The sequence below is a fragment of the Delphinus delphis genome, chromosome 20 (genome assembly GCF_949987515.2).
Source record: "Delphinus delphis chromosome 20, mDelDel1.2, whole genome shotgun sequence".
NCBI lineage: Eukaryota > Metazoa > Chordata > Mammalia > Artiodactyla > Delphinidae > Delphinus > Delphinus delphis.
Genome location: NC_082702.1, coordinates 18,904,566 through 18,928,618, shown reverse-complemented (window position 1 = coordinate 18,928,618; position 24,053 = coordinate 18,904,566). Strand labels below are relative to the sequence as shown.

The following is a 24,053-nucleotide window of genomic DNA, read 5'->3' as shown; positions in this document are numbered from 1 at the left end:
AGCAGCTTCGTTGGGCTGAGAGACTCCGCCATTCATCATCTCGGCTGCCATAAAATAGCACTAGATGGAATCTTTGATTTTAGCTTTAGAAGAACATAAATCAAAATCTAAAGCGCAGCTGTCAGAGGCATCACCAGGATTATCCATTGGAGAGGGGCTGGAGTGCAGGGCATCTGCGTGCATTGTTCCCACTGAACTCACCTCCTGATGCATGGAGAAAACTCCTAGCCAAGCACTTGCTGTTGTATAAGTACTTTATCCTAAGTGACCCATAAAAAGACTCTCAAATAGGAGGTTTATAACTACAGTCACAATAATGGTATGCTTCATATGTCTGAATACAAAATAAACGGGTCGGCCCAGCTGGGACCCTCCCTGTCCAGCCTCCTGCCCCCGTCCCCTGGTCAGCCCTCTTACCCACATGCCTCCCAAGGCCTGGGAAACAGTGTTGGCACAAAGGGGCCTCTGAGCAGGTGCACCCGTTCTGTTTCTCGTTACTGAGATGACTGGGATATAAGGGATGGTGACTGTGACAGAAGAGATGCAGACAGAGGGAGTCCATACCACGGGGAGTGGGGGAGCGGAGGTTGCCTTGCACTTATCAACCCCAAATCCATCATCCATGTTCAGTTAAAAGGCCAGATGAGTGTCGGTATGCCCTGCAATGGTGAACAAGCTGGAGGGGAGAGAAGCCCAAGATGACCCAGATGAAAGATGCAAAGAAAGACCTCCACTGCAATCCCGCATTAAAGGAAGAATGGCCTGTGGACCAATGAGCTTCCACCCAGCTTTCCAAAAGCATGTTAATTTCTTGTAGCAAGAAACAGAACGATAGGACCCCTCAATCCCGATTATGTCACCCCAGCCAGTGGGTGGTCAGAATGGAAAGGTATTGTTCTTATGACTCAGAAAGAAACAGGCCAACCTTTTCTTTTTCCTCTGTTGTTTCTGAAGCTTTTAGGTCAATGGCCCAGTATACCATGTGGCACTAAGGTGACCCATAGAAAAGAAAAAGCAGCTGTAACCCTTGACTGAGAGCAAGCTATCAGGTGGGTGTACTGCAAATCCAAAGAATTCTCCCCAATTCAAAGAACCTCAAGATCTCTGAATTTGGTTCACTGGTCCCCGTGGCCAGGTCTGGTCTCTAACTGTGCCTGTGGCACTGGAGGTTCCAAGCTCCAGCCAGTTTTCAAACGAACATCTGGTACAAGGGAGGGTGGTGCACAGAAGATAAACGACAGGCCGTGTTGTCAAGGCATCTGGACTTCTAATCTGAAGTAGAAGAAAGAGGTGTCATAATAAGGCAGCTACTCCTACTTCAATCTGGATAGCCAGATTCTGTAGAGTCACTTATTAATTCAGTACACAACATGACCAACGCAGGAGTCAACTCTCCAAGGTGGGCACCGGGTCTCATCCAGATATGCTCCACGTTCTCCACAGGAAACAAGGGGTAGCTACATGGCATGACTCCTAGAGCAAATGCTAAGCTGTGACCGCATAATACCATCCCTGGGAAACTTTGTGAAATGCCCATGCTTGAGCATGAGTCACCAAGGATTTCAATCGGCTTGGGTGGAAATGGAGGTGGGAATACTTATAAAGCTTCTGCTGATTTAGCTCTCGACAAGTGGGTCTCAGACTTTCTGGTCTCAGAACTCTTAAAAATGTAAACATTTGGGAAGTTACTGAAGACCCTAGTGCTTTTGTTGAGGCGGGTCATTAGAAAAAGTACGACAAGTTTTAAAGAGTCCCTTAATAATCTGTTTCAAAAGAACAGTAAGCCTATTATATACTAACATATCTAGAATGTTTTCATGAAAAAAATAACAATATGTTCGAAAAATTGGTGGCAGGAGTGGTATCATTGTACATTTTTGCAGGCCTCTTTTGTGATTGGCTTAATAAAAGACAGCTGAAACTCCATATCTGCTTCCACAGTCAGTCTGTTGCAATATGTTGTTTCTGTTCAAGTCTATGAAGAAAATCTGATTTCACACAGATACGTGGTTGGAGAAGGGAGGTGTATGTTAGTAGCCTTTTCACATAATTGTGGATATTCTTCTTTGATAGTACACCAAAACACAGTCCCTGAGAGTTTCTTAAAGGTTACTTACAATGGGAAATCTGAAAATACATGAACTTATTAGATTCTGTTACATTAAAATCCACTGGATTATCTTGCTATTTGAATGAATCTTTTACCCTTGCATGATTTGGTAACAACAAGCTTTGGTCACTTGGATATTATCAATTCAATGAGCTATGCAGATCTTCCAATGTTGACACGATTCATTGTACAATATTAAAAAAATCACATTCATTAGTATCTCTTTAAGTATTGGAAAGCTGTCAAGCTCATGGTGGCTGATACAAGTATTTCAAAATTCTTGAAAGCTTGAATTTTATCATTGGCAACAGATACTGTCAGTTATTTTCCTGGAAGTGACAGGATTCATTTGTTCATTTTCCAGAAAATTCTGCCAAATAATCAAGTTTGAATAAGAGTTTGTTTATCAGTGGTTCTCTCAAGGAAAAATGGTGCTCCATGAAAAAAAGCAGAAGGTCCAGCTCACGAGCCCTGAGATGGCACAGCTGCTTCTCCTGGAGGGAGCCCACAGCTTCAACACAGGGCAGAATTGCTCTGCGTGCTTCGTTTCATCACACAGAATCTCTAAAAGGCCTGCGCTCAGAGAACGAGATGGGATGAAATTAATAACTTTCACTGCTTCATCAAGTTCATTCTTTTGTTTTCAAATTCAGAATCTTTTAAATATTACATGTAGTCATACATAACTATGAATATTTATGTATGTATATATATTTTTTTAATTGTGGAAAAAAACACATAACAGAATTTACCATCTTCACCATTTTTGTTTATTTTTTTTAGCATCTTTATTGGAGTATAATTGCTTTACAGTGGTGTGCCAGCTTCTGCTGTATCACAAAGTGAATCAGCTATACGTATACATGTATCCTCATATCCCCTCCCTCTTGCGTCTCCCTCCCACCCTCCCCAACCCACCCCTCATCTTCACCATTTTTAAATGTGCAGTTTCCATTGTTGTGCAGCCATCGCCACCATCCATTTCTGGGAACCTTTTGCAACTTGCAAAACTGAAACTCTGGATCCGTCAAACGATAACTCCCCATTCTCCCAGCCTCTTCAGCCCCTGGCAACCACCATTCTACTTTCTGTCTCTACTCATTTGACTATCCTGAGAATTTTCTATAATTAGAATCATACAGTATTTGTCTTTTTAGTGACCGACTTACTTCATTTAACATAACGTCTTCAAGGTTCATCCGTGATGGAGCATGTGTCGGAATTTCTCTCCTTGTGAAGGCTGAGTAATATTCCACTGCATCCCACGTGAGGGTGGCTTTTCCTCCTTCTGCACACGCGCGGTGGTGAGGACCCCAAGCCCTGCTAGTTCCTCGATTCATGCTAAGGCACCAGCAGTTTCACTCACCGTCAACACAAAATGAAAAGGCAAAATAATGTCTTAGTATTATTATGAAGATCATTTTGGCTTCTCGGACCCCTGAGGGAGTTTCAGCAAATTTATAGGTTGGGATCTACGCTGAAACGTTCTTGTGTGTTTACTGGTTTTAATGTGTAGACCTTTGGAATAATACAGTAAAGTAGAAAGTCTTTTTTAAAAAGGAAAGGGAAAAGAAAATGCAGTTATAATCCTATAGCCCAGATATAACCACCATCAGCATAGATGCAGTGTACTTCTACTATTTCTCCTAATGTTCTATCATAAAGACCATGTTCCTGAATTCTTCTGTCTTTTGGTTGCTAGAAAGCAGGTCATAGGCTAAAGATACTTTGCTGGACAGATATTTTTATTCTCTTTGGAAGCTTCATGAAAACAGGAGACAGTTAAATTCAGAACTAAATCAACATTTCAAAATGTGAGGTTAATTAATTCTGTAGAAATAGAGAATATTTGTCTTCTCATTGTTTGCTCTCTGCCATCCTACAATGGGGAGTGTGAGAATCCCTGACTTCTTACCTTGAAAAGACCTGAAAGACCTGTTTTTAAAACTTGGGTAATGCTTGTCTCGCACTGGCTGGCAGAGGATGCTGTGAGCCATCTCTACAGGGTGCCTAGCAAGGGGCTGGCGTCGAGTGGGAGCTCAGCATGTGGTAGCGGTCATTTAACACATACTAACGTAAATAACAACAATGATACAGTTGTTATGATTCACTTTATCTCATCCATCTCTCATTATCTTCAGGCGGTAAAAGAGGCTAATGTAAACCATCCCCACTTATCAGATGAGGAAATGGAGGTTCACGAAACTGACTGACCACCCAAAGCTGCAAGGTGGACCTAGGAAGGACTCGGATGCAGGACCCAGATTTACCAGCTCTACCAGGAAGGAGACACCTGGGTCCCTACGCATCTCATTCTCTAGTGTTGGCACATCCCTGAACACTTGCTCTGCTGTCTACTTAACATTTCTCCTTTAAAATGGCTCACTTTTTTTTTTTTTTTTTGGCGGCACGTGGGCCTCTCACTGCTGTGGCCTCTCCCGTTGCGGAGCACAGGCTCCGGACGTGCAGGCTCAGCGGCCATGGCTCACAGGCCCAGCTGCTCCGTGGCATGTGGGATCTTCTCGGACCGGGGAACGAACCCGTGTCCCCTGCATCGGCAGGCGGACTCTCAACCACTGCGCCACCAGGGAAACCCATGGCTCACTTTTTTAAAAAATAGTTTTTTAAAGGAAAGCTATATGACTACCATAAAAGTGAAATGAGCATCACTTGCTACGGAGAGATGGTAGCAACGGAATTAAATATAAATAAGTATTTAAATAAAGTATGGTCTCCTTTGCATGGCTTAAAATCACCTGTGACTGTCCAGAGGCATGTGCGCCCTCTTTGGGCTCCTGGTTCTGGGGGGATCATTGAGGCTTTGAGGAGCTGTAAGTTGATGCTCAAAACATCTGCAGCCGTGGCAACAGCTGAGGGCTTTTACAAATCGGATACACAACTCGGGATGTGACATCATTTGTGTTCCTGCAATCTAAATCTTCTTCAATCCAAGCCTTCAAGACACACACAAATATTTACAGATGTCAGTTCAGGGGTCTGTATCAGGGTAGATAAGGGACACAGATGGGGTTAATTGAGATGATCTCTAAGTAAAATGCCTTCCTCAGAACCCAGAGTGGGGATGGAGAGGTGGGAAGGAGGCTGCAGCTCAGAGCCAAGAGGAGGGCTCTTAGTAATCTGTGCAATGGAAGTCTCAGTGGTCTCCCCCAGGCCTTATGTGGAAGGGTGGTCCTCCCTGGCTGAGCTCCGGAGCTGAGCGTCTGTGGATCCTCTGTCCTACAAGCTGCTGCTAGACAAAGACTACACTTTTTCATGGGTACCTGAGGGCCAACCAGGCCCCCACCACAGCTGGCACATAATAGCTCTTCCATATACACTAGGGTAATTGAATTTAGAATTTGAGGCTGTGTTGCCTTAACCTGGAGAGGACCCCGAGGGCCCCCAGCCACACAACAAAGGGGCAGGGGCTCACCCCTTTGGGGGGCTCTGTGTAGGCTCACCTCTGTTATGCACCACACCTGCTCCCGAGAGTGTTGCAAAGAAAGACGGAATTCTCACAAAACAGCAGATGTTGTCCTCTTATTAAACCTCCAACCTTTAAAACCCATCATTCCGGCCAAATGCCGTGACTTTCCCTAATAAACAAGGAAGGCTGTGTGGCCAGCTGGATTAATTAATACCTTTTCCTGAGCACGTGGACAATAAGTCCCCCCAAGACAGATGACCCGCTCGCTCGCCTGCTCCTGTGATGTATGTGTGTCCTTCTCATGCAAGAGACGTGGGACGAGGATCCAGTCCCCAACCGGGCCCGCTTTCTGTTCCAGAATTAAAAAAATATCAAAACAAAAATCCTTCCTGCCCTTCCTTGGTCTCCCCCATTGCCCAGCAGACCCTTATAAGGAAATAGGCATCCGCTCCGACAGCCAAGGACTTCTCGCTGTCTTCTGCTAAAGAGTGAGGCTTCATTTTCTTTTTCTAAAGCCATGACATCTCCCCCACCCCTGCCCAGGGAAATAGCAACCGTGGCCTCTTTCTCTTACTTGTCTGGGGGAAAGCATTCCCTGAGCCAGGGTTTTGGCTAGAGTTGACATGTCTGTGCTCTGTGCACATGTCAGGGGCAGGCGGTGCCTCCAGATGGGGTGTTTGGAGAGACCACCCTCAACGGACAAACAGGGGAATCCTCGGGCTGAGAAAGAGAAGCTCAGGGATTCCAGTGGTTGCCGCGGACCCAACTCCCACCCCCAGAGGTGGACCACATGCACCGAAATGTTACAACAGCAGGCCTAGCCCCACTATCTCCCAATTCATACTAAAGTACGAATGGCCATCCCAAGCACAACAGAGAGTAGTGCAGGGAGGGCACACAGATGGAAATAGGCACCTCACTTTACTGTATTAGATCACATCCATGTTCCAATTTCACAGCCCGAGGGCACCAAAGGAAAAAAAAATAATCATTTGTACCATTCAGAAACATAATAGGAAATGAAACTTGAGAATACGTGAAATCAGCTACAGAAACTATAAAAACATACATCCTGGAACTATTTGACCTGGGGCAGCATAAACACTGCAATTGTTTGTAGTCAAGTTAGAAAATAAAGTGGGCAAGCCCTCCCTCTGACTTGGGTCAGCACAGGAAGTACTCGCAGTGCAGAGGCAAGAGCCCGGGTTCAAACCCGGATTATATCACCCACGAGCTACTTGGTCGTGATCAACTGAGTTCAACTTTTCTGCCTTAGTCTCCTCATCTGTCAAGTGGGTATAATCATAACGTATTCCCCGTTAGGCTGTTGGGAGGATGCCTTGACCTAAGACTTCAGTAGAACATTGCCTGGCTCCTGCTAGGCATTCAGTAACGTCTAGCTCCTCGTAGGACTGCACCTCAGACTACTGTGAAATAAACTCTTCATAAATGAGAACCAAAACTTTCAAGAGAAACATCTGCCTCCCTGGGGTGGGGAGAGTCCTCACTTCACATCACCACGTCCCTGCCCAGCAACCCTCTCCTAAACACCTGCTTCCCTGGGAGATGCTCTTCACCAGGCCCTCTCTGGGGAGGTTGGGGAAGGAATAGATGGGAACTGGCAGTAGTAGGCTTATTTCATACCCCCTCCCTCCCATCCTGAGAACTCAGACATGTCACTTGACACTCTGAGTATAGCTTCTTCAGCTGCTCTATCTACTACTTGGAAGGAAGTAACAGGTGGATATAAATGTGTGGTTTCTGACATTTAAACCTTCTAGCTCCAGGGTTTCTGAAATATGACATTTAAACCTCCTAGCGCCAAGGTCACAGTCATGACACCTGAAGCGGGGCCAAGGGACGTATATGTTTTAGAAATAAGGTATTCCCAGGTGATTCTGAGGGTGAGAGGGTGAGAAAATTCCAGAGCTACTGAGAAGCAGAGTATAAAATCGTAGCCTTAAAATATGCCAGGGTTCACACTAGGAGTTTCTGCTCAAGAGACCATGTTTTAGTGAATACGTCCTAAGTCTCCTCCCCTACAAGCTGGAGGAATAACTGGAAGAAAGGAGCACAGGCAGGTGCATCAGGAGTCAGAACACCCCGGTGGACCACTTGGTAGCTAATGTGATCTTCCAGGACCTCAGTTATCTGATCTGTGAAATGGGATCTAATGGGAATAATGAGGCCAACTCTCGCTGTGCATCTGCTGCTATAGGATTGCCACAGGGGCACATGAAATAAAGGATGTCCACAGCCTTTGGACACGATGGGACACCCAGCTTCCATGCAGCATCGTCACAGCAGTTTCATCTTCTGCATATCTCTCCATGATACCTTAAGGTCCTGTTTAGAAAAGACTCATTAGGGGAATCCTTAAGTGATGTAGCTTGCTTCCCCTCTCTAGCTTTCTGTGTCTTCACCCATGAAGAAAGAATAAAAATTCCTGACCCATATCCCCAAGTTAGCGCTGGTCCAAAAACGATGGCAGCTCTCACTTCCAACATTCCCATCAAACCCTCGCTGCAACCACAGGAAGTAAGTGCCATTATTGCCAACCCTACTTTAGAGGCAAGGAGACTGAGGCACAGACAGCTTGTGAAATGACCAAAGGTCAAAGGGCAGTTCATTCCCAGGCAGTCTGGCTCCTGAGTGAGTCTCTTAACTGTACTTCCTCGGCAGTGAGCAAGGGGATGGGAAAGGCTAACAGGAGGGACGCAAAACTTCTCTCCCAGGTTACTGGTACCCTGAGGGCCCTGTGTTGCTCGATGGTGGTGAGGCCCAACGGAGCCAGAGCAAGGGAAAAGGGCACACCTGCTGGTAACATCAGAGCCTGTATCCCCTAGATGTCAAGGTCATTGCCACCTTTCCTGGTTTGGTCAGACTCAATGGAGGGACACTTCAGACACCCACCAGCAAAGCCCACACAACATGGGTGAATCTCCCTGACACAAGGCTGAAGAAAAATAACAGACACAGAGAGATCACATGTCTCCTAAGTCCGTTAAAGAGCAAGGCTGACCCATGGGGTACGCGAGTCAGGACGGGGATGCCCTGGGAAGATGTTGGCCAGGGAGGTGTGCCCAGGTTTCCTCATGTCCTAGTTCTTAATCTGGGTGCTGGTTACATAGGTACGTTCCATCTGTTGAGCTGGGCCCTTATAATCAGTGCACTTTTCATTATGAATATTACACTTGAAATTAAATATCTTTTTAAAAGGGGGTTACAGCTTCCTCTAGGCAGAAGAAGCAGTAAAGCCGGAATTCAGAGGTGCCCACCAGCATCGGCACCTTCATCAGTACCAGATCTAAATCCTTAAAAAAATAAATAATTTGACATAGCAAATGCTTTTCTCCCTTAGCTTTTCCATCATGAAATCCACGTGCTTCCTTGAAAGATGCACAGGCAAGTTTCCAAACAAAGGAGGCACCAGTGGAGGTGGGCGGTGTACATTTGATATGGCACAGAATAAACGAGCTACTTCAGTTGTAGATTAAATAATTATGTGATCTTTTGGTTAATATGCCTCCGTGAGCTCAGTGAAGCTGGGACTGAGTCTGGTATGCACAGTGCAGGTGCATAGTAGGTGTTCTAGAAATATCTAAAGCAAGGAACAGTGAATAAGCACACATTAGTCCTTATGGCACTTGTAGTTTCTACCCTCTCCCCTCCCTCTCCCTCCATTCTTCCTGGCTCTCTCTCTCTCTCACACACACACACACTGGCCAAGGGGCCCCCACCAGCAGCCTCGTGCCACATCCGTCCTCCAAGACACACTGAGGCATCTGTGCCTCTGTTCTCCAGATGTCCTTGCAGTGGAACTGCTGGTGAGTTTCCCAGTATGCAGGGGAGCCAGCCCCCAGCAGACAAGGTTCCAAGCCCTTGCACGAGACCTCCCAGATCAGGTGGCCGTGGCCTTCTGGGGGGCCCTGAAGCTGAGGAGACCTCCCGATGCCCTGTGGGAAGGAGCCTCAGTCACTTGGATTTCCTGCTTCATAGATGTAATTTTTGCCTCTGGTCTTCATGTATCTGTAGCTTGAGATTTCACCAGCAGGTTGGCAATTTCTCCACATCTCCTCTGAAGACTATAAGGGGTCATGCTTAGGAAAGCGAATGATGGTTGTCCTTCAACATTCGCGTGAGAGGGACCCGGGTGTCCCCCCCCATCTGTCTTTGCACTGGAACTCCTGCCTCACCCTTGTCACCCCACAGCTGCTTTGGCACCTGTCCCCCCAGATGTGGCTTCTCCTCCTTTCCCTGTTACCACCAGCCAGGGGAACACTCAGCGGGGACCAGCCCAGCTCCTGGAAAATCTGGTCCAGCAGAAGCCCCTTCCCGGCCAGCAGACTCCCGGCCTCCTCTTCCCTTTGCCATTTGCCTGTTGCTTCCGCATCTCCAGGACCCCTTCTCGGCACCACGGGACTGGGTGTTCCACTACGGGACGGCCAAGTTTATATGCTGTATAGTGCCTTCTCCAGGAAGGCACTTTACATCCCCCATAACTCTGTCTCCCAAGCCCTCCTGTGCATGTGTTTAATTTTTACAGTCAAGAAAACGAATGGGCAGAGTGACAGCCCAGACACCCTGGAAGGGTGGGCTCCAGCTCTGCCTTGGCAGAACCTGGGCATGAATTCCATCAGTGACCCGAGGCTGTATTTTCTGCATAACACCCCAGTGGTTTTTAAATCTCCTTAAATTTTTGATGACTGAGATAAAGGAGAAGGAGGAAGCTGTGTAAATCTGGAGGCACTATTTGGGCAGAGCTGCCGGGACCTCCGTGGAGTGGGTGTCGAGGCTACTTTATATTGTCACTTGGGGTTTGTTCCCAGCTCCCCTCCCATGCTCACACACCTCTCTATCTCCCAAGCAGTGGGCTGAACGGTGGGAGCACCCATCTCCCCCATGCCCTTATCTTTCCAAGACACATCCTATGATGACGGTGATGACAAGGATGATGGCAAGGAGAAGAAAGGGTACATAAAAAAAAACATTACATGAGAATAAATGCATCTCTTTTAAATGTTGTTATTTTATTCATCATAACTAACAATCTAATAAAAGCAACACCCTTGTTATGAAAATACATAGATGCCACTCCCACCTGGATGGCAGCCCAGTGACCCTCCTGCAAGGCGATGCTGCAGCCCCTATACCAAAGTAATTGTCTAAAACTGCAGATCTGCGCACATCTCTCCCTTGCTTTAAACGTCTCCCCATCACCCACAGTCTATGCTCTATCATGCGGTTCCTGAATTCTAATAAAACAACAACAGCAATAATAGTAACGGCAGCCAATACTCAGTGATTGATTGCTTTGGGTGGCAAACCATGTTAGGTGTTAAACAGGAATTATCTCATCTTCTCCCCTATCAGCCCAGTGAGGAAGTTACTTTTATTACACTGATTTCACAGAGACACATGGAAGTCTCTGTGAAATTCACAGAGTGAAAGTCACAGAGTGAAAGTCACAGAGTGACTCTGTGAAAGTCACATGGAGTCTGCCTGAGGTCACACTGCTAGTCAGTCCTGTTCTCCAGGAAGCCATCCTTGAGGGCTCAGCAACCTACTGGATGTGCCACATACAGCATTCCAGGTACATCTCTTATCACACGAGATAAGCTGTAGTGTAGGGTTTACTTGTCCATCTCCCTCATTGAATCACCTTCAAGACAGACACACCATCTGATTCATTGCTGTGCCCCCGGGACCCAAACATGACATATGGGAGGCGGCCAGTAAGAGCTTTTGGGTGGACCCATGTTGCCATAAGCCAACAGGTAAGCCTCCATTAGCTCAGATGGGCTCTGGGATGTCTCTCTGGCTCCTGTGAGCTGCTGGACTGGACTTCATAACCAGGCAAGAGGGTCCCTCAGGATGGAGATGGTCTTTCCTCTTCCCTCTCCTCCCTCCTTCATGATGTCTTGTTCACACACCCAATCAGAATGTTTCTACCTCAAAACATCACTTGAGGACCAGTTGCATCCGTCAGATCCGTCTCAAATTCCTTTGGTTCAGGAATACATTTTAAAATTGAGTCTGCAACAGCACAGCCCTGCCACTGTACCCAGTGATAAGCATTTTATTCCAATATGTGGAGGGGAGGGAGGAGGGGACTGTGACATCAGTGAGCTTCCCTGGAGGACCCAGGATTCTGCTGAAGAGAGCAGACAGACCCAGAGCTGAAGTCGAACTGATAATAATCAATACCATCCGACCTAATTCAATTCATTTGCCTTGCATTGAATATGATTTTAATATACTAGGAGACATCAGCTTCCATTAGAGCCTAGGAAATCATCTTTGAAAAGAGGCAAAATGGTATCAAATGCGTAATTTGAAAAACATTGTTTTCAACATCTTTCCACTTCATTTAGCATTTTGAGGAATTGAGGATATATCTTGTAGCTATCACGCTGAATTAATCACCTTGAGACCTGATAGATGATAACTGGAACTCTAATTTCAGGCTGCTTTTATCCTTGGAAGATGGCCTTTTAAGTTAGAATATGAGAAGTAACGTAAAATCCCTTCCATTACATATAGACCATCACAATACTAATTTTCAATAGACTAGTCCTGGGCTAGTGAACATGGTAGCCATGCAACATATGTGGCTACTAAACACTTGGAATGTGGCTGATCTAAATTGAGTGTAAAATACATTTCAAAGACAGTTCAAAAACTGTAAAATCTCAATAATTTTTATGTTGACTAGATGTTGAAATGACAAAATTTTATAAATATGAGAGTAAATAAAATATATGATTAAAATTAATTTTACCTGCTTTTTAAACTTTATTGTATTTCCTAGAAAATTTTAAATTACATATTATAATGCAGCTCACGTTGTATGTCTATTAAACAAGGCTGGTCTATACAATTAAATACCATGGAGCAATTGAATAATGTTTGCCAAGAGTCTTTAAATGACCTGGGGAAATATACAGAATATCGTTCCAATGAACCAAAGCAGTAAAAAATTGTAAGTAGAGGGTACTTAAAACCACGTAACATATGCATATATGTTTACATATATGTAGACAGAAACTGACAGAAAGAAAAGTTAGCTAAAATATTCATCTCAGAATGAATGGTGGGGTTAGAGTGTGAGTATAGTAGTCTCCTTTATACACTTCTAAATGTTCCTCAAATAACTTTTTTATTATGTTCATTATCAACAAATAATAAATGTTACTAAAAAGGAAATCATCCTCCATAATAATTAATATTGTTATTTGTAGCTATGCATCCTGCCTGAAAGTTGCTAAAGTAAATAATTTACAAGCACACTTAGCCTTTATTTACCCCTCAGTGGCATCTCATCATGAAATACACCATTTCCAAAGAAGAGTTCATTCTCAGGAGAGTCCATTTTTTAGTTGTATAACAAAATATTTTCTTCAAGTTAGTGTTCTACTCAGTGACAGGAGATGATCTGGTGAAAAATTTGGCAGTCACTATTGCAATGTTACAATGGAAAGAGAAAGTTCATTATCAAAGTTTGCTCATCCAGAATTTATTTCTAGTTCCTTGTTGCTGGAATAAAAGGGAAGAAAAAATATCCCCAGGAAAATAACTTATGAGTTCCCGACAGCTAGTCCTTCGTGTAGACAACATTTGAAGGAACAAGTATTCTCTAAACTAGAAAAGCATAAATGACAGAATGGCTCTGGCTTGATCTTTTGCCAATTTATTTGACCCTCTCAAGGAATCCTGTTGCAATGACATTTATCTGGAAACCCTGAACTCTTCCTGGGTCACAAAGGCCAACCCTAGTATCCGTCCTCCCATCCACCCATCCACCCACCCATCCGTCCACCCACGCATTCATCTATCCACTCATCCATCCATATAACCACCCATTCATCCATCTACCCATCCATCCATTTGATCTACCCACTCACTCTTCCATCCATTTACTCATCCATCCATCTACTCATCCATCTGTCTGTCCATTCATCCAACTGCCCATCATATTTTTACGGAGAGCTACTTTTGGCTAAGAACCTTTCTAGATGCTGGGGATAAGGCAGTGAACAAAACAGACAAAGTCTTGTTCTTGCAGAGCCTATATTCTAGGAGAAGTCACACAATAAACAAGTTAGAGCATCATCATGATAATGTCAGAAAGTGACCAATGCTTTGAGGAAAATAAACAAGGCAATGGGAAAGAAAACAACTAGGATGGTGCTTTTTTCATTAACTTCTTTGAAGAGGTGAAAGTTGAGCTGATGGCTGGCTGCAAAAAGGTGATAACAATGGTTAAACCCGGGAAGAACATTTCGGGCACAGAGAGGGGCACGTGCAAATGTGCTGAGGCAGGCCAGTTTCGAGGAACAGGAAGTATGGCTGCAGAGGGGGATAGATGAGACCAGAACCGTAGGCAGGGCCACTTCACATAGGCCTTGTAGGAAATAAGGAATTTGGATTTTATTTTAATTTCAATGGAAAGGCATTAGAGGGTTTAAGTAAGGGCTCTGATATGACCTGATTTCCATGTTTAAACACCACTCTGGCTACTGTGTGGGCAAGAATGAAGCAGGGAAACCTTTCAAGAGGCTACTGTGGTCATCCACGTGAAAAACGAGGACCCCCTGGTGACTTATCACTCCAGAATATATTTGGGGGTTCCCTTCAGAGCACATGTAATCAACTGCGACCGGACTATAAACAACAGCATAGGTTTATTGCCCTCCTAACATGGTGGTGTCAGAAGGGCTCCCTCGAATGTGAGATCATCTGCCCGAATCCTTAAAATATTTAAATGCCCCAAATCACATGCTAAACAGAAGGCCCCTTTGAGGTTCCCAGAGGTTCAATTCTACTGAATTTCCCTGCTTTTCACTTACCTCGACTGGTTCCAGCTGCATCTGGAAACCGATATGTCAACAGTCCCTGCCCATGAAGGCTTCCCAGCGACCAGGAAACAGGTCATCAATCGTAATCTACACAGAAAACCTGATTCAGTCAGAGGCTTTCCAAACCCCACATGGCTGGGCCCTATCTGGGAGCAGGTTTCTTGCTGGCAGCAACGAACATACATCACAGCACCCCAAGCTTGGACCGACTGTCACTGGAAAGATAGTGGAGTTCCCTGATTCTCTGAGGTCCTGGCATACTCCTTGCGCTACTAGGGCATCCTTAAGTAAGCCCGACCTTGCAGGAATCTGACCATGCTAGCCACTTGATGATTAACTACCTTTCTGAATTTATCAAATGCTGTTCCTTTTCTGGCTCCCACCCAGATCCATCTAGGTAGTAACATGGACCCAGTGATCCTGGCATCTGGAAGCATTTGTCTTAAAAGAGCCAATTCCCTCTTGATGTCAATTATCAGCTCAGTTTCCAGCCAACAGGTCAAATATTCTCTCCCATGGCCCAGATCCACAGGATGTCGCCTGAGGTATGTGCAGAGTGCCCCTCTGTAGGCCACTGTACGGGGGGCATCCACAGACCAGCTCATGCCCCTGGCCCTGCAGGGGATGGGCCCATGCCAGCACATCTAGATCATCTGCAAGCATAGGTGCACGTATGTGCGCACGTGCACCCGCGCACACGCACATAAACACACACACACACGCTGTCAGAAGTTAGCATCTGGAATGCGGCCTCTGAAGGCCTAGGAAACATGGCTGGGGCAGAGGAGTGGACTGTTTACGGAGCAGGTGCTCAGATCTGGGCTGTGTGAATCAGGGCCGCGAGCGGAGGCAACAGTATGGTCCTCAGCTGGGCAGAGTTGCATGGAGAGTTGGGGAGGCAGCGAGGCATGGAAGATGGTGACGGATGGATGGAAGGTGCACCCACGTAATTCACCCTAGGCCCTGTCCCCTGATCTTGCACAAATACCTTCCCCTCTCTGGGCTTTGCTTCTCCCATGCTTATGATGGAAACAATGGCTCAGAGGAGTGGAATCAGTGTAGCTCAGAGCTACAGTGGAATTCCATCATGTATAAAGGTCCAGACTCAGCACACGGTCAGAATCATGCTGAGTTAAAACTGTCCCTGAAAACTACTTAAAGTACAGCACACCTTTATATGTGTATATGGAGAAGACAGATTACGAGTACATATGTCAATTATGAATGCATTGCATGATGTAACTTATTTCTCTTTCACCATACATGCATATTTTAATTCATAAATATACATACATTGGGCTTCCCTGGTGGCGCAGTGGTTGGGAGTCCGCCTGCCGATGCAGGGGACACAGGTTCGTGCCCCGGTCCGGGAAGATCCCACATGCCGCGGAGCGGCTAGGCCCGTGAGCCATGGCCGCTGAGCCTGCGCGTCGGGAGCCTGTGCTCCGCAACGGGAGAGGCCACAACAGTGAGAGGCCCGCGTACTGCAAAACAAAAACAAAAACAAAAACATAAATATACATACATTGAGGAACTGTGACCAGCTGTATACTATTTCTACAAGTTGATCAGGCTCGAACCCATTACCCAGTTTTAGAGCAATCTAGCTGAAAATTTCCAGCAGAAAAGTATACTTTGTTGTCACTTCAGAAGCAGTGGACAGGCATGACAGTGCCCCTGCCCACAGGAGGAAAGCCATAAAATGCCAGCCCTAGAAGCCCCCGCCTCAGCCAGGTTCTTTGGCCACCCAGTGGAGGGAGAAGCTGATCTGAGGATGCAGTCACCTTTGCTTTAATAAACCCCTCTGCCCACCTCCAAGTACTCTGCAGTGGTGTCTTGGCCTCACTCCTTTCTTAGTAATGTAGCGTGGGAGGTTTGGGATCCTGTGGTACGCACCACATGTCCATCAAACCCTTGCTCCCTGACTCCCCAGCACCTGCATAGGGTGGATGGGCTCTGAGGACACCCTTCCCTAAAACTGGCTCTTGACATCTTCTCATCCTAACCAGCCCCCTTTGGCCAAGTCTTGTCATCCTCCCTTTACAGCTCAGCTTCTTGTTCCCTCTAGGTCTCAGGACATTCGCACCCAAAGGGCATTTCTAAAGGCCCATGGAAGAAGCAATTCTGGGTGAAAGCCCTAACCCAAATGGGGAGCAGCTCCCTAGAGAGGTGCAGCAGATTCAAACGAACTCCAGCCCTTTCTTCAGCACTCATGAGACGTCCCACATGTGTGAGATCTCCCTTGGGGTGAAGTTTCAGGACAGTTGTCCCCCTGAAGGATACAGGGAGACACTGTTGCCACAGGCAACCTTCTGGTCGACTTTGCCTCTGCTCCCTGGCCCAGCGGGGCAAGAGTGGTGGAGGGGGCCACATCCCCGGCCCTCATGAGCCACCCCCCGAACTGAGAAGGCACTGGAGCTCTGGCTTCCCTCTGTTATGGGCCTGCCTCTCCCTGCCAAGGTTTTAAAAGCATCTGGGCACAGGTGCCAGCCTCCAGGGCCACTAAGCGGAAACTCAGGGGAGGAAAATGAGGACGCCAACCACTTTGCCATTATGTTCTCCCAGACCATGCGTGCTCCCAGACAAATGTGTCTCCAGCATTGTCACACCACAATATTCATGCACCTCATTACTGGTTTTAATTTTGCCTGTTGCTTATTTACTGTCTACTTCCCCGCTTTATTGCTTGGGTTGGAAGAGTTACTCATCTATGCCAAGAACAGAAGGTCCCCAAAGTGAGATCTCTCCAGAAATTTCTGGCCCCACTCAGCCCTGGAAGGACAGGCTCTGGCCCAAACGCACACAGAGCCAACGGTTCCTCCACACGGCTCTTCCTTTAACATCCCCACCACCCTGACTCACTGCTTTCCTGCCTCTGGAATGGGCTCCCTCTTCTTTCCACGGCCAAATCCTGCAGGGCCACCTCCTGGGCTGACAGGAGGGCTGATGATGGTGCACAGGGCCCACGGATGCAGGATGAGGACATGCCCTCGTGAGCAGGGCTCTGTCTGGGCTCCACTGTGAGGGCGAGCCACCCCTGTTCCCCCTGTGGGTGGGTCCTCGGGTCCCAGAAACCAGGGGCAGCAATGTCCTCTCCCAACTGCTTGGGGAACCGGGTATGGCAGTTCATCCCTGGAGACACCTCGGAAAAAGCAAAATCCACGTCTCCCTTGAATGAAAGAGGATGAGCAAACTGACTTCATTAATATGCTTTTTTAAAGGTTGTAATTAATGCTTTTTATTTATGTTTGGAAAGCACATTATAGTATAAAGGAGCAAAACTCATCCACATACCTCTGTTCATCAGAGTAAACAACCTTTTGGAGATTTTATTTTTTATCTTTTTTACCTTTATCTCAAACAAACAAACCAAGAGAAAACAAAAACAGAGTTCAGAGCATAATCATGTCATAGAATCTCTTTTTTAAAATCTTTTTTCCAAAATTATAAAGTCACCCTGTGTTCTGTGTAACCAGTGATGAAAAACAAAAACATAATTAACAACCTGTCTCCTTCCCTCCACTCCATCCTCAGAAAATAACCAACGCTAACAGCATGTGCTATAATCCATACTGCATTTTTTCCATAAAACATAATAGACATCGGAAAGATAAAGAAGTATTAAAGAGAGAGAGAGGGAGAGAGAGAGGAAGGGAGGAAAGAAGAAAGGTAAGAAAGAAGACAGGTATATGAGAGAGAGAGAGAAGGAGAAGGAGGAAGAGGAAGGAAGGAAGGAATGGAGGGAGAGAGGGAGGAACTGAGTTGAAAGATGAAAGGGAAATAAAAGACATGAAAAATTAAAAAGAAAATGAAAGATTTAATAAAAATAGGGTTTTACTCTCCTACCTATATCATATTTTTTGTTTTTCTATAACTTGTTTTCTTCTCAGTGAATTGTCATGGTATCCCTTTGGGAAAACAGATCCATCTGTCTCTCATAACCGCATCGTATTCCATAGTTCTGACACACACAATGTATATCGAATCATTCCTCTATTAATGGACATTCAGAAGATGTCTTCTCCCCCCTTCCTTTAAAAATAATGCTTTTATTTCCATACAATAGAGCTATAAAATGGAATTGCTGGGTCAAAGGATATGCATATTTTAATTTTAATAGCTACTCTAAGATTACTTTCCCAAAAGGCTGAATGAAGCAAGTCATATTCCCACTAGCAATATATGGGCTGCCTAGATCCTTGCAGCTTTGCCAGCACTTAATGTTATCACTTGTACATTCTTGTCAGCCTGGTGGGTAACACACAGTATTTCAATTTTACTTTAATTTTTACTTCCCAATTCCATGAGGTTGAATATGTTCTCATCAGCTTATGGACCACTGGGATTTCCTTATCTGTGAATTGCCTATTGATAGCCTTTGACATGTTTTTAATTGGGTCTTGTCTTTAACTTGTCTTTTTTTTAAATTTGTGGATACACTTTTCATATTATGTATATTAACCAAGTGTTGTAAATATTTTTCTCAATTTATCATTTAGTCATACAATTTCCCATATCTTTCAACCCGCTTTAAAAACATTTGGAATGCCTGTTTAATATGCCAGAGTGTGAATGTGAAGGTATTGATTAACCATTCCCTATATATTGTTGGAATTCAGTTCTCTCTCTCTGTCTCTCTCTCTGATATTATGAATAATGTGGGAACCTCTGTCCCCACATTATTTTATGTTATTTTATATATTTTATGTTATTTTTATGAGGCAATTTAGTACATTTTAAAATTAAGAATTTCATTTTTAAAAGTAAATTTACTAAATCAAAAATATGAACATTCTAAAAACTGCTGATGAATATTGTTAAACTGCCTTCTTAATAGATGTAACAATTTACTCTTCCCCCAAGTCCAGGTTCTATCATATGCCCTTGCTGGTGGTGGGAATCACACTTCTGAAAGATCTATACGTTTGATGGCTAAAGATGGTATCATATTTATTGTTTTTATTATTATCCCTAAAATTTACTCATGAGATTGATACTTTCATATGCTCGTTTGTCATTTACCTTTACTCTCTTATGATTCAACTTTCTATATGTGGCCTAGGCATTTTTTTCTTTTGGGTATCTTAATTTTTTTAATTTATTTAGATGTGGATTGGGAGTTTGGGGTTAGCAGATGCGAACTATTACATATAGAATGGATAAACAACAAGGTCCTACTCTATAGCACAGGGAACTATATTCAATATGCTGTGATAAACCATACTGGAAAATAATATGAAAAAGAATGTATACATATGTATAACTGAATCACTTTTCTGTACAGCAGAAATTAACACAACTTATAAATCAACTATACTTCAATACATTTTTTAAATAAATACAAAATAAATTTATGTATATGAATTCTTTTTGTAGGTAGGGTAAAAACACTTTATCATATTTGCAGAAAATATTTTCCCAGTTATGAGTTCGGTCTGTGAATTACTTACAAGTATACATATGTATAACTGAATCACTTTTCTGTACAGCAGAAATTAACACAACTTATAAATCAACTATACTTCAATACATTTTTAAAATAAATACAAAATAAATTTATGTATATGAATTCTTTTTGTAGGTAGGGTAAAAACACTTTGTTTATCATATTTGCAGAAAATATTTTCCCAGTTATGAGTTCGGTCTGTGAATTCACTTACAAGTAAAATGTTTAAATTCCAATATAGCCACATCCATTGACTCACTATGATTTCTTCCATAGTGTTAAGTCATCTCTCAGCCAAGAGATTATTTCAATATATACTGATGTTTTCCTCTAGTTTTCTATAGTTTGATTTTTATTTACCATTATCTTTTCAACCCTTTTACTTATCAGGTATATGATGCGAGAATAAAATCTGCTTCCTTACCCTGTGTAGGTTTCCATCTACCCCAGCATCATTTGGGGAATAGTCCTCAAATATTAAGATCGTCTAACAAAACTGATTTAGATCTCGCTGGTCTGCTTCTTAGATTTGTATATTTATTTTTGTTCCAGTATCAAATCAATTTAAAGATTCTTATGTTATAATACATTTTATTTGGCAGAACTAGTTCCCCTTCCTCCAATTATTCTTTGGTTTTAGTTTTTTAACTGTTGCTTGCCTGTCTAATTTCTTCCAGGTATTTAATGTTACTTTAGAAACATTTTGTTTCTTATCCCCCTCCTGAAAAAAATCCTTTCCACGCTGTGATTGGGATTACATTGAACCCTAATCTAATTTAAAGGGAATTTAGATATTCAATCTCCTTGTTCAGCTGTCTTCTTGAAATTTTCCCTGGATGTTTATATTCTTGATTTTTTAAGTGGTTTTTATTATTAGGTTAAAAAACGAACTTTTGTGTGTTTATAATGAATATAATACAATCCATTTCAAGTTAATTTAAGGTCATGATTTTTTCCATATGGATATCCAATTGTTTCATCACCATTTGTTGAGAGACTATCCTTTTCCCATAAATCATCTTTGTCCCTTTGTCAAGAATCAGTTGACCATGCAGGGATGGGTCTATACCTGGATACATTATTCTGTTTCATTAATCTATATGGCTATTCCTATGCCGATTACGCTGTTATGATTACTGATGCTTTCTATTAAGCCTTGAAATCAGATGTTGTGAGACTTCCACACTTGTTCTTCATAAAACAGTTTTGGCTATTCTATTCCTTGTGCTTTTACAAAGTAAAGAACTACCTTAGAATCACCTTGTCTGTTTCTATTCATCAAAAAAACATGCTAAGATTTTAACTGGGATTGTATTGAATCTGTAGCTCAGTTAGGGGAAAACTGACATCTTAACAATAATGAGTCCATGAAGATGGTATATCTCTCTTTTTTATTAGGTCTTCTTTAATTTTTCTCAGCAATGTTTTGTAGTTTTTCTGTTTATTGGTCTTGTACATACCTTTATAAATTTATCTTTATGTACATTTGGTATTATTAATACAACTATAGATGGTATTTTAAAATTTCACCTTACCAATTATCTGTTGTTAATATAAAAGATACAGTTGATATTTTGTGTATTCGTATTGTATCTTGGAACTTGTTAAACTCAGTCATTATCTCTAGTAGCTTCTTTGTAGATTCCTTAGACCTTTCTATCTAGAAAATTGTGTCATCTGCAAATAAAGGCAGTTTTACTTCTTCATTACCCATATGTGTATGAAGAGACGCTACACCACCAAAATTTTATAGAAGCTGATTTGTAAAAGGCAGAATAAAAGATCCACTTATGTAAATTATGACCTGGTCTTGGGGACTTACTCAAAATAGCGATGTCCCCTCCACTGCTTTTTGCTCCTTAGAGAAAATTAAAGTCTGTGTCCACTGAGAATAGAAGCAATGGGTCAGATGAAGAAGCTGGGTCTAGGAATTTATCTGGTGAATTGAAACTGTATAGACTTATTCAGAATGTTCAGACTAAAATATATGTATATTTTAAAACTTCTTAATTTATCTGCATTTATGATTCATCAGAGTCCTGTTCTGGTGTACCTGCTTTGAGACTGATGCAGGTAATTCATGTTCTATGCCTTTGCTCATAGTAGGCATCAAAAAAAAAAATTTGCATGTGGAACCTCGTTAGGACTTTTTCTGTCACAGAAAACTTACCCCGACTGACATAGAAAACAAAACTTGGCAAGTTATTGTATTTGCTCAGGTAACTGATAAATTCAGGGCTGCATTTTCAGGCCTGGCTGGATCTTTCTCTGACTCTTGGCTTTATTCATGAGCACCCTCTTCCCACATCCTTGCAAGATGGCCTTCAGCAACTCTAAGCTTGTCTTCCAGGAGCTCAGTAGGCCCGTGGAAAGGGAGCTCAGCTTCTGCACTAGTTACAACAGAAGTCCTGGGTTTGAGTCTCACTGGCCCAGCTGGCATCCTTGACCCAGCTGGCATCCTTGAACCCCCACCTGTGAGCCAGGGAGATGGGCTTAGCTTCACCCAAACTACAGGGATAATCAAGAGGTCATTAGCAAACACACTGTAGGACTCCATTTGTATGACATTCTAGGGGAAAAACAAAAGGGATAAGAGTAAGGAGAGGGGTTGACTAGAAGAGGATGGGGACATTTTATGCAGTGATATAAATATTCTTTATCTTAATTGCACTGGTGGTTACACAACTGCATACATTTGTCAAAAGCTGCAGAATTGTTCACCTAAAAAGGTGAATTTTGCTGTATGTAAAGTACACTCAATAAACATGAATTTTCTTTGCAGCCACTTAAGCCAAAGGTACTGTTTTCCCCGTGGGGAATCGGTGTACAAAGGCTGCAAACAGCAGCCTCCTCGGTAGTGCATGCAGCCTGTGGCCTGTACGGGTTGCCCTAAGGGACCTTGCACATAGCCCTTTCCAGTGGACATTCATGACTGGCATGCTGTCCCCAATCTAAGCTCCAGACAGGTATGCGAGGTGCCTTTGGAAAGCCCCAGGGCGCAGTGGTCAGGGTCCACATTGGCCAAGTCATAATGTCCGGCTGCACGAAGTTGCAGAACAAGGAGCATATGATTGAGGCCCTAGGCAAGGTTGAGTTCAAGTTCCCTGCTTGTGTGTGCCTTAGAATTCTTGGCCTGGGGGTACATGGTGGGTGGATGAAGGACCTGAGATGGAGAATGGAAAAGATTGCTGGGACTGTTTATAAAAGAAATTAGTTAATGCTTGGCAATAGCATCCCATCACAGTAAGATTATGTGAGTTTCTAAAGTCTCAGGATGAGCAAGTGGAGGAATCTGGACCTGGACTTAGGACTCCTGACACGGAGCTAGGAGTCTGTGGGCTGGCCACATCTTCAGCATCTTATGCTTGTCTCCCTTGTCCCCCTGGCAAACCCTCCAGGGAAAGCAGTGCTGACCCCCTCTGTGCTATCAAAAACTGAGGAAGGCTGCTCCTTGCCTGGGTGGATGTGCTCTCACGAGCTCAAGCATGGGGTCTTGAGGCCTTGAGTGGAGTGTTGAGCCAGCTCCACTGCATAGGTTGCCACCATCAGACACCTCCTGGTCCAGGGAAACTGACAGGCCTCACAATACTGCACCCTGGGCCCAACGAGAGTGAGTGACAGCCCTTCTCTGATGGGTGATTAATCCTGCAGTAGGTGGTACTCGCTCCTGGCTCTGCCACTCACCCTTTCTCCAGTACCACCATTGACTGACAGTGCATGTCATCCTGACCTTACACATCATTGGGTATAATTGCCAGGGGCTTATTAATTATTATCAATAATGCCTTGTGTGTGCATGGGGGTATGCTTTTCACCCCAACTCACTCATCACAACAAAGGTTGCACCCGTGGGGTGGCTACCAAAAGGCTGGAATCTGGGGCTTGGCAGTGAGCTTTGGGGCCAGACTGTCAAAAGGCTGAGGTCATTTTCCATGCTGTGGCTCTCTGCAGTCATGGGGTCTGGCACAGTGACAGGTTTGGGAGGTCTGCTTTTGAGAGGCCCCACGCAGAGGCAGGTGCACTTGTCCCCAGGGGCCTCAAGGCAGCCCAGACTCTCCTTCCTACACATGACCAGCCCAGAGCCAGACACAAGGTAGTGGGGACTCTTCAACAACTTGCACCTGGAAAGTGGAGATTCAAAACATTAAATCTGGGGCTTCCCTGGTGGCGCAGTGGTTGAGAGTCCGCCTGCCGATGCAGGGGACACAGGTT

General features: G+C 44.1%; 1 non-coding gene across 1 annotated transcript; it reads left to right on the top strand.

The window, feature by feature from the left end:
- The first annotated feature begins 22,617 nt into the window (after positions 1–22,617).
- LOC132417409 (small nucleolar RNA SNORA70) lies at positions 22,618–22,752 on the top strand. The gene has a single exon (XR_009517843.1). It is a non-coding gene; the product is annotated as a small nucleolar RNA SNORA70 (small nucleolar RNA).
- Positions 22,753–24,053: the final 1,301 nt, after the last annotated feature.